The sequence below is a fragment of the Pezoporus occidentalis genome, unplaced genomic scaffold (assembly GCF_034315485.1).
Source record: "Pezoporus occidentalis ecotype Australia unplaced genomic scaffold, CSIRO_AGI_Poc_V1 ctg252, whole genome shotgun sequence".
NCBI lineage: Eukaryota > Metazoa > Chordata > Aves > Psittaciformes > Psittacidae > Pezoporus > Pezoporus occidentalis.
In genome coordinates this window covers 65,257-76,669 of record NW_026914416.1, presented here as the reverse complement: position 1 = coordinate 76,669, position 11,413 = coordinate 65,257, and positions in this window count along the sequence as shown.

The window sequence follows — 11,413 nt, the reverse complement described above, 5'->3', positions numbered from 1 at the left end:
TCATGTGGCTCTAGCAAAACACATCTACAACAGATAGAAAAAAATGTATTAAGCTACCCTGGCACCAAGAGGCAGTGAACACAGCCATTGCTTCTTGGTGCTCGAAGGTGTTTCTCCACTGGTAGTTTTACTTTTCTTTATAGATGTTTTAAAAGAGTAAAAAAGAATATAAAAAAATGCACACTTCCAAAGTTGTATATACAATAACTTGATACTAATATCAAGAATTAAAAACCCCTTAACAGAGCTACTAAAATACATCAACCATACTGTGCTATACTTAGTAGCTGTATTGCAATATGCAGGCTCACTAAAGTCTTTCCACAAATTTGGTGTACATAAGTGACAAGGTAATTAAAAAGTTCCCATTAAAAATAATCAAGTGCAGCTCTAGCTCTTGGGAGAGGTCAGTTTGAGACACTACCTGGATTCCAATATATATCAAGTAATTCATCTAGTTCTCCACAACCTTGGCAGTGCACACTAACTGCATGATGAGTAAATGAAAAAAGTATGTCTCTGTTTTGGGCTGGTCAGAGGAGGCTCTGGTAATATATATAGCAGGCTCAGTACATACACTCAGCACTTACTGTTAGGCAAAGCTGGTGAATGAAGAGTTTTGCTGCTTGTTTAAAACATCAATATTTGTGAGAAAGGCTATTTGTGGAGTAGGGCCAAATTAAGTCTTCCTTGACTTAATTTACCAACCAGTCATGGGTATGTGTGAGGCAGATGCTGTTCTACCTCCTATTGCAAACCACTAGTGATGGGCACTATACAGTTTGGGAGCATTTTATATAAGAGTACAGACTACAGCTATCAAATAATTTGCCTTCTACTTACCTAATTCTTCAGATAAATTTTATACTGTTATAAGAATAACCAAAAAGCAACTCAAAACTCTAACATAAGTAACTAGCATTACAACTCAAGTGAACAAATCCAATTCCACTGCTCACTGACAAATGCCAGCTTGTTTTGCAGCACTTGATTACACGTCAAATCACTTTTCAGTACAAAAGCTGAATGCCCATATGTCCGTTTTACAGTTGAGTTACCTAAGGCATCAAATAAGCTAAAAGAACTTAAGATCCCAGAAGGAAGCAGGGTCAGGTTGCAGCATCAATAGATATGAAAACAGTAGTCATTCTTCCAGCACAAAATAAGTGCTCACTGGCTTTTGACAGCTGTCCCGCTTGCAGTGTCCTATTTTTCAAGTTATTGATGTTACATTTTCTCTGAAATACTTTCTATGAAAGGTTAGCATCTCCTTATTTTCATGTAAGAGCCCTTATTTAAATCACCTGACTTCAGAAAACCTTGCAAGACAATGGCAGCCCAAAACAGCACTGTGTTGTTGTTTTACTGCCTACTTTGCACTAGGTAAAATTATTAGGTACTTTATACAGGGATTTTGGTCTAATGACAGTTTTGCAGTCTCAGTGTATTATGAATTTTATCAAATCTACTAAATTAACCAGAAGCAGTTTGGGATGTTATATTTAGCTTTTCTCAGCTCTTATCTTTAATGATCCAAACTAATCTTTTCAGCTGGCCATGGTAGAGGCTGACATGTTACTGTAATGTTGGAAGTCTACCCACAATGCCTCTAAATGTGCTGTCAGAATACAGAATTATCTATGATCGGCATGCAGGGAAAAGCCAAAGAAAACTTATGTTAGATTTTCACTACTGATCACAAGCACTCAATCCATTGATAAGAAATGGCTGTCTGACTAAAAACCTCTCTGCAGAAACTGTTGGGGTTTTATTTGAACACAAAATTCAATCATGAGACCAGAGCAAGAGAGTAAAATCTGTGTTTTGGCTAGACCATCACGTGTTTAGGAAGATTAGACATCTGTCTTGCTATCAATAGTGTGGGACTACAGTGAGCATGCAGGGATATCGTCTCCCATCATGTGCTGCCTACCAGAGCTGTTCCAGGAGGTCTGCAAGCCTCCAGTTAACCAAATGCCATTTGGTCCTGGCTGCTTCTGCATCCCATGTGCCTTTCTCTGACCATGCCCAAACTGTCCAGGACCTATCCTCACCAAGCTACCCAGCACCCAGATGGCTTTGGACAGGCATCCCAGCAGCAGCTCAAAGGTGGGATTGCAAGACTGAAGAGCCTTACTTCTCACAAGCCATCAGCAGAAAATTAGACTTGGGGTCAAAGAGGTCTAACAGGAACATTGAGTGTGGCTCCCAGACTTTGCTTGTCTCTGGCCAGCAGTGCCAAGAAGTTAAGTCTTACCAGCATCACCACTCTTTGCTGTGCCAGTCAATCCGCCCCATAGCATCAGCAGCTGTGTCTGTTTCAGCTTTAATTCCCTGTTGCCCAAGGTCTTGCCCAGGGTCCTAGATACAGAGCAACAGCCACAGACTGAGAACCACTCCGCAAGCAGCGATGCATACATTTCACTGAACTAGCAAGTGCTTCTAGCTTGTTTTTCCAGTCTCAGATCTCCACAAGAAATAGCAGTTAATTAGCTAAAATCCATGCATAGGCAAGTTACATCTATTTCTCCAGAAAACTGTGGATGTAAACTATATGCAGAATCTACAGGGTTGATAATTAAGAGTTAAAACATAAAACAGGCAGGAGAAGCTGATACTAAACCACAAAAAAGAGCTGATCTTACGGAAAGATGATGAAAGAAAGCCTAGCTAAAAAACTATGGTAGCCTGCTAAAAAAAGAAATACTAGGTCTAATGTTTGCCCTTTAAGTCATTTCAGGCTTACTATGGTAAACCTGCTAGTGTTGTGGCCTCTAGATAACCTGCCTAGTAAATCAAAGCAAAGTAGCACATAATTAAAAACTAGTCTGGTTCAGATTATAGAATATATACTTCACTTTCACAAGTAAGAAGACAAACCCTATAATTCACTTGACATTTCACCACTGTCTTGAAATATAGTCTTTCCACTGGTGAAAACAGAATGCTCAGCAGCTGTGTTATATTTTTTACCTAAATGTATACTTAGATCCATCATGTGTACAGTCTAACAGATTTGTAGCAGTTTTAAGGGACAGAGACAGTCCCTCTCAACTTTCATACAGGCAAGTTAAAAAAGCATGGTAGTAAATGGCATTTGTGTAGACAGAAGAGTAGTAGAGATCAGAAGGACACTTAATTAGTAACAACTTGTTAAGAAACAGCTTTTACCTTGTTTGAACTCTTCCATTCCACCCTGCGGCTGCAAGACCCCTGTGCTCAGGATCAGTATGATATTAACAGAGCAAGTTTCACAGTTAACATCTAAATGAGAAGCCCAACATTCCTGACCCTTGTAAGCACAGGGTTTTGTACCCGGTGGGATTACCAGGCATATCAATAAAGTTGCTGATCTGTGCCTCATGCACCCTGCCAACACAAATCCTCCCCTCTAACTCACAGAATTTCAGACACATCAGTAATCTAACTGGCTCACTTTCTACTGCCTTCTGAGTTTATTTCCCTGCTCCATCCATCCCATTTAGAGAGTGTAAGTGTTGAAGGCATGCTGTATCATTCTGTACGACCTTAACTCTAGCAGTACCAATTCCATCCATTGTCCTATAGCTACATGCTTATTAGACCTGTATACTTGGTGGAAGGTGCAAGAGAAGAGGGAATAGTCTCTGCACATCTTCATCCCTTTTTCACAGCTCCCATTCCACCACAACCAGAAAAGTCTGTTCTACTTCCCTCTGTCATAGATGACGCCAACTGCGATACATTTTGAAGGAGTAACACAACAGTTTCTCCAGCTGCAAGCACTGAGATAGTTTCTGCAAAGAAAACAAAGCCTTAATTTAATCCCAAAATGTCCAGTCACCATCCTCATTTTAGCTGCCCTTGACACTGCCTGCTCTCTGCTACCTCATGACTCAAGGAAAGTCTATATTACAGTAAATAGAGATAACATTTTCCTATTGTAACTATTTCCTATTGTGACAATATTTGTATTAGCATTGCACCCCAATCACAAGACAGTTCAGCTCACAGCCAGGGATCAGCGCCTGTCATATATCTTCCAACTTCCCCTTGACAAGGAGCTGCTGGGAAGATTTCAGCTGAAAATGAGCACTTGCTTCAGGCTTGATTTTGTAGATTTTCTATGTTGCTACCTCAAAGATCCCCTTACGGAGTAGAACTCCTCAATTCTGACACTGTCAGTGCTTTTTGTCCAGTTCTGTCACTCAGCATTTGAGGGGGGAAAGGATATTTATGTCATCTGGACAGACTGACAGTCCTTAACAAAACTTAGTTTCTCTAAAGCATAGTCCTGGGAATCACTGAGCACCTGCAGCTCTGCTTTCTCAATAAACTTTATTGCAGTCAGGAGCCAAAGGAACTTCTCTCTAGATTAATAGGAAGTTACCATACACAGGATCTATGAGATTGTATGCATTGAAGAGAAGGCATTTCTTCCACTGCTCCCTTAGGATTAACCATATACCTGATGCTCATGCAGCCACAGGAAACTAACTGAGAAATAGGGACTCAACGTGAAGGAATCCCAGTTAAAGAATCAACATCTTGCAACAGGGCTGCTTCTAGATCTTGCAGTCAAAAGGGCATATACACATCAACAGGCACATTGAAGTTAACTTGCCTTGCTGTACTCTCTCTAAGAAGACAGATAGTACCAGATGCTATCAATAACATTCCACTGCTTTTTACTAATCACTGCAGTATAAAAAGGAAAATTGCTCCAAAAAGCCAGACATTTGAAGTAAGAGAAAAAAAAAAAAAAAAACACAATGGCTCACTGGGTGAAGTGCATTTATTCTAGTAGGTCAGCTGCCTGTAAAAGATGAAATGGCAGTTTTCCATCCATTAGAGTGCAAGCTTGGATAACAAGGAAAGCATTGTCAAGAAAATCGTTATTACTCACAAGCTGGAGAAATAGCTAGGAACACCTCAGAAAACCACACACAGAAACATATTCAGACAAGAGGAGAAATTGCTTTGCTACATTATCTCTGTCTCGATGTGTATAAACTAGCTTTTCTCCCTTTTAGTTTGAAGTGACAACACTAGTGTACTGTCACATGTTAGTTTTACCGATGCTGTTACCATCAACACAAGCACTTTTTCCATTCATGTGAGCACATTGGTGGCTCTTTTCGGTCTCTACAGAAGAGGTTAACCAATCGGAGTGACCTCAGTATAATTCTCAGAGGAACGATTAACCCTTGGGATCATGCAGGTCAGGGTGACGCTGGGAGCGCTCTGAATATCATTTGTACTGCCCAATAAATGCTGTTTAAGAGTGGCATAAAGACCTAACATCCAAAGCATATTGGCTCCCTCCACAGGCAAGCAGGAAGAACAGCGCTCTCGGGGGCATGCAATGTCACGCATCTTAAAAGGTGAACCACTCTTCTCTGGTGTCTCTCACCAAAGGAGACTGGATGACTAGTTATCCACACAATACAACAGGTAGTACTGCATGAAAAGCTGCCCTCGCTCCCTGCTCCGAGTACTGCCCTCGCTCCCTGACCATCTTGCAGGCCACACGAAGATGGTTTGGGACAAGCCACACTTGTCTGTTCTCTCTGGCATTCAGGAACTCTAATTCAGGTGGGCTAGTATTAGCTCATTTGTAAATTAAAGGCAGAGGACAAGGGTCCATGTCCTCCCATACCTGAACCACTGGCATTAAGGGGGTTTTGGACTGGGTTGCATTTTCCTCTCTGAGAAATACCATGGGACTCATTTGCTTGGACATGCAAGGACTTTGCGTGGCATCCCATCACAGCTTCAGGCTACTTCTTCCAAGGTTTGTCTCTAAGCCTAGAGATCCTGAAAACCTCAAATCCCCAAGGGATCCTAAACTTTTACATAACTCTTGGCTGTGTTTTGTAATTTTTCTTGTCTAAACAGATCTTTGCAATACACTGCTATTTATTCTTTTCTAAAGAGGAATCAACGGAAGAGCAAAGACTAATTTCTGCCTCTGGGTATTAGAACAAAACACTCTGGCTGAGCCTTCTCTGAGGAATTTTAAACCCAGAAGGAGCCAGGGACCAGCATAATTCAACAGTTTGCCCTCCAATGTTAGGGAAATACCTGTAGGGCATTTTTCATCAAAGAAATATAAATTCCTGGCTAAGATGCTACATGTCTCTCAATTACAGGAGGTGGGGTGGTTAAGTCATCCACACAGTACAACAGGTAATGCTGCATGAGAAGCGTCCTTACTCCCTGACTACCTTGCAGGCCACACTAAGGTGGCAAGTTGTCGTAAACATTTGGCTGTCCTCTCTAGTACTCAGAAACCGTAATTCAGGTGGGCACAAGTCACCAGCAAGACCTCTGACGGAAGAAATCAGGTTTAAATTTACTGTGTTTAAGAAAGAATTTCTGTAGCCTTTGCTCAGCAACCTTTAGGCTTTTCCTGAGACTCCCAGTGCACTAGCCTGGAGTCTCTTGTGTTCAGTGAGGTGATGCTTTCTCTATGTTAATACCGAAAATAAACCATATCAACACTGTGAATCACCGTGTGTCCATAGGAGCTTAAAACGTTTCAGCAGAGATTATGAGCAGTGAAGGAGACCACCTGCAGAGCACATTAAGAATGACCCATCTGACAAAATGTCAAGTGCCTGAGCATCAACCAACTCTTGTATGGCTAGCACTCAGGTTTTATGGCAGCAGGTAAGTTGATTAGTGTTGTAGGAAAGGGCTCAAGATGGCCAGGAGAGAACCCCTCCCTGAGCAGACTCCCACTGTCACTAATGAGAAAGGAAATCAGCTCCTGTCAAGCACACAAACTGCTGGTGGTAGGAAGCAACACAGTCAGGTGAGAGCCTGAAAGCAATTTATAAAAGCTCATAGCAACAGGATGCTCTCTAGAGGAATTTTCATATACTCCACAGCATATTCCCCTATGCTGTTTTTTGCCACTTTTAGAAGTGCTTATGCCGACCTGATGCAGCCCTTTACTAGCCAACTGCCATAAGGCCACAGCTACCCTTGGAGAAGGCAGCTCATAGATTTCAAAGCAACCAAAACCCTTATTAGCCATGCACAAACTTATTATATTACAATCAAGAGATACGAAGGTGAGCCTTAACTGAGCTGAACTGAGAACTTACAAGAGGTTAGCTACACAAGCTCAGAATTCAGTGCAGTCTTTTTTGTCCTGGTCTTTGACACATAGCTTGGATGTGTTTATGGTACAAAGCCTTTTGCAGCACGGACACAGAAGGTGAGCATAAGATTGAAAGGGAAATCCACATTCTGCTACCTGACTGTCATAAAGCAAAACCCACAGGAAGTGCCTTGCAGAGAGGGTTGGCACTGCTTCCTCTCCTGCTCTTCAACTTGGAGGAATGTCTGATGGACAGAACAAGGTGTAATAGCAGCTTGCTGTGTCCTGCACACATAGCTTTTCTCCTTGCATTGGAAACTTCCACTGTAGGATTCAGCTGCTCATTAAGGAAAGCTACTCAGTTATTTCACTCACACAGGTGTGGAGATGCAGTCTAGACACTAGGTAGCTCTCCAGGTCACCACGCGTAGCAGCCATTTCCAGGAAACAAAAAACCAACTGCATGGCAAACATGAATAAAACATACCCCATGCAAACATACCACAAGCCAAAACAATACTGCACGCAATTGATTCTTTAAGACATGCCCAAAAACAAATAATCAGTTTAAAGAGTAACTTTTTAATGGGATGTAGATCACAGAACATTTTAGGTACTAAACCCAATGCTGTTTTACAGCAGCCATTTGTGCTAATAAGTAATCTGACAGGATATTTCCGCTTGGTTTCCTAACTAGCTTCTGCTGCACGCGCTTGTGATCCATTTCATCAGAGACTAATTGCTTGCTCAGAATTAGGCCCATGATGACATAATTCTGTGGAAGTAGTGTCAAAATATGCCCCAGCACCAGCTTTGAGAAGTACAGTTCTACTAACTCAAGCTGGGCTCTCTCCTCATGGGCTACCCCTTGGAAAAAAAGGTTAAGTTACTCTCACACGTCTGTAGCACTTTGGGGCATGTTTGCAACTCCATGAATGCTACTGGGGAAAACACAGCACTCTGTGCACATGCAGGGCACATGTCCCAGCCACACACAGCTCACCAGACCCTGTTTAACAGGAATGACACAGAACAGGGTTTCTAACTGTACCTAGCATACAAAACAGTTAGTGAACACCCAAAACTAACAACAGAGAACATGATGTTTTCACAAAAGGCTATCTACCTGGCTGAGACTGAGTACAGCAGTTGCTATCTGTGTCCAGAAACAGTGAACTTCAACCAGCTTTCTGTCTGCCATGAGGCCAACACAGAAGATCAAAGTGCCTGTAAAGCTAGACTACCCTTTGTGAAAACCTGTATTCACCACCATGAGAACAAATAGTCAATTACAGAAAAAGTCTTGCCCTGTACAGTCTTGTTCTCTTTATCCCGATGACCTCATTTTCATTGGTCTGGGTTTTTCTAAATTAGTTGTCCACTTTACAAAGTATTTCACAGAGTTAGCTTAAAAGATTAAGTTTGACTTAAAAGATAAGGCCTACCCTTCAGCTCCCCCAGACACATTTCTTTAAGGGCAAAGTCTGCAACAGTTGCTCAGAAAGCAGTTATGATTGGCATCAGATTCACTGCCCAACACTGAATGCAAATTGCATTAAGTGCCCACACTTAGTGTAGAAGAATAGTAAGACAGGTTACCTGCATGAGATACACAGGTGCTGACAGAAGGCCTGTACACCCACTACAACCTAGTTAGATTTGCTGTGAGACAGAGGCCATGTTTAGTTTCTGAAGCCCTTCAAACACAAGACAACAGACTCCCTTCCTATGCACTGCATCCAACTTGCAGAACCCCTAAGCTGACTTTGTGTTTCTCTCAGGAAATCAATCCAGCTAAGTACAAGGGACTTCCCACCAAAATGGAATATCTCTTATTTTGTGAAAACGCAATGATTTGTTCTGCTAGCCCCAGCGGCTTAGAAATTGATTGCTATGTTCTGGTGAGAAAGAAGAACTAACCGTTTGCATAGATTCTCTCCTGTTGCAATACAAGCTAATGCCACAATTGATGCTGATAGCAGCCAGAAGCAATTGTAATATGTCAACAAAGGAAGGAAATGGCTGCCAACTCCACAAATGTGGGAAATGAAATAACTAGCTTGGAGGAGGACAGGGAGCATCATTAACTATCTTCTCCTTTAACTATCATAATGGTTTTAGACCCTCAGGAGCAGGTAGCAGCTGGCTGGTCTCTATCTCCTAGCATTACATTTGAGTAAAAATAAGCCATCAGAAAACAACATGACAATTACAGTACCTTAGTGAAAGAAAGGTCCAAAACCAGCCATCTGTAGGAATCAAGCCATCTACTCAGTGCACACGATAGAGTACAGAATCTGTCCTTAACAGCCTTATCTAAAACAATTAAATACAGTGTATATGCAAAGCAAACATGACTTTAACCACCTGCAATTCTGCCCATGCTTGCTCTGTCCAATTCCTACTTCCCTCCCAGCTTCCATATGTATAAACAGACCTAAACATCCCCAGCGCCTTGTTTGAAGGATGGACAGGTGGGTTTGTAATAACCCTTCAACACAAGCCAGACCATTTTCTGCCAGACCTCTTCCTCCCAGCAGCAGCCCCAAGATGACTACCCCACATGCTAAAGCAGTATTCCTCAGCCCAGGCTGGTGCACACAGTAGCTTAGCAATGAGAGATCTGTTGTCACACAGCATCGAAAGCAGGATCAGGATAAGACCAGGTCTGTCCTTGGGCAGAAAGACGAGGAACAATTGGCTATGAAATGAACTGCATGTCAGGACATGTAATCGAATTGTAAATTGCCCTTTTTTAATTAAAAATACACGAAAGTTCAGTGTGATGAAGAATCACAGCTGATAATCCAATCTTTCTCTTTTAGCAGTCTTTTACCAGGCTGGCTCTGAAGGGCTCTCCGCATTCATGCCAGGCAGCACTATGTTGATGGGATTTCAAAGAGCAGCTGCAAAGTCATGACCAGCACCACTATTTGTAGATTACGTTAATGATATGTCCAATGCCACAGGATCTAAGCTAACAGCAGAAGGCATTTCTGAACAACCCCACCATCCTTCTAACAACAGCCCCACACACGCAAAGTAGGGAAGACTGATTTGAAAAGTCACCCACCTGCCTTTTCATTTCCCCCAAGTATGCAGCTCTGTCATTCATCAGCACTAATAAGATGTCGAGGTCACTCACTATTCTTCAGTAGCAGACAAGGCACACTTATTAGCTTCTTACCTATGTTTAATAATTCTCCTCAAGGGAAAACTCAGGTGGTTAGGGGATTCAAAGGGTTATGTACCTATATGTATTTTCCCATCCAACACAGTTCATCAAGCATTGCTGCTTAGTAGTTGTTCTACTTTTTTGAGTGTCTAAAACCAGACAGCACTGACACCCTCAATATCATCATCCAGCTATTACCCTACACACCCAAAGGTACCTGCATTCCCTAATTAGCTGTGGCTTGTGTCTGAAAGCATGCCAGAGATGCCTAGTCATTTGATGACAGCACCACAGCTTCAGCCAAATGCCTGACATCCCAAAAGGGCTTTGAAACCAGAGACCATATTCCCAACAAAAAATCAGTTATTTGCTGAGGCAAAACTCCCACATATTTAGCTGTCTAACACCACTTTCCAACCATCAGTGAAGAAAAGTGAAAACAACAAGGATGATCCCGTATCCAAAGAGGAACACGTCCCACCACTGCTGGAGGATGCAAGCATTTGCTAAACTCCCAGCACAATCACACCACAGGCTCCTCCTGGTTCCCCCTGCATTTCACCTTCTTAGCTTGGTACCTAATGCTACTGTCACATTGCTTCTGTTTGTTCATTCACACTTGCTAATGGCTTAACATAGCATAATGCTTCCTGGAACCTGTGTTCACCATGGCTGCTTAACTCCCTGCAACACCAATGCTTGAATCAAGTCTGTTCTTCATAAGGCAAAAATAGCTTATTTCCAAAAAGCCTAAACCCCCACATTGCTCACAATGCCCAGAGTGTTCAGGATAGCCCACATCTTCCCACAGAAAAGCACCACCACCTCCTTCAGCTGAGCACCCACAGAGAACCCAGGTACCTCTTTTCTCCCAGGCCCACAGACCCCCTCGAATACTGAAAAAGTAGAAACTATATGGTTACCTCTCAGCAAAGATGTGGCATGTAGCTACCAAGAGGTGGAAAACATTTTCCTGATTGACTATAGCAAGCCACAACAGGAAAACAAGAATTAAAGAAAGAAGTTTCACGTGTGGCAATATGTACTCCAGCAGCTCACTTCACTTTTCAATCAAAGAATTTAAACATGTATTTCTTTAGTTAAATTCAAACTTACAGGTGAAGCATGATTACCTTATTGGAAAATTGAAT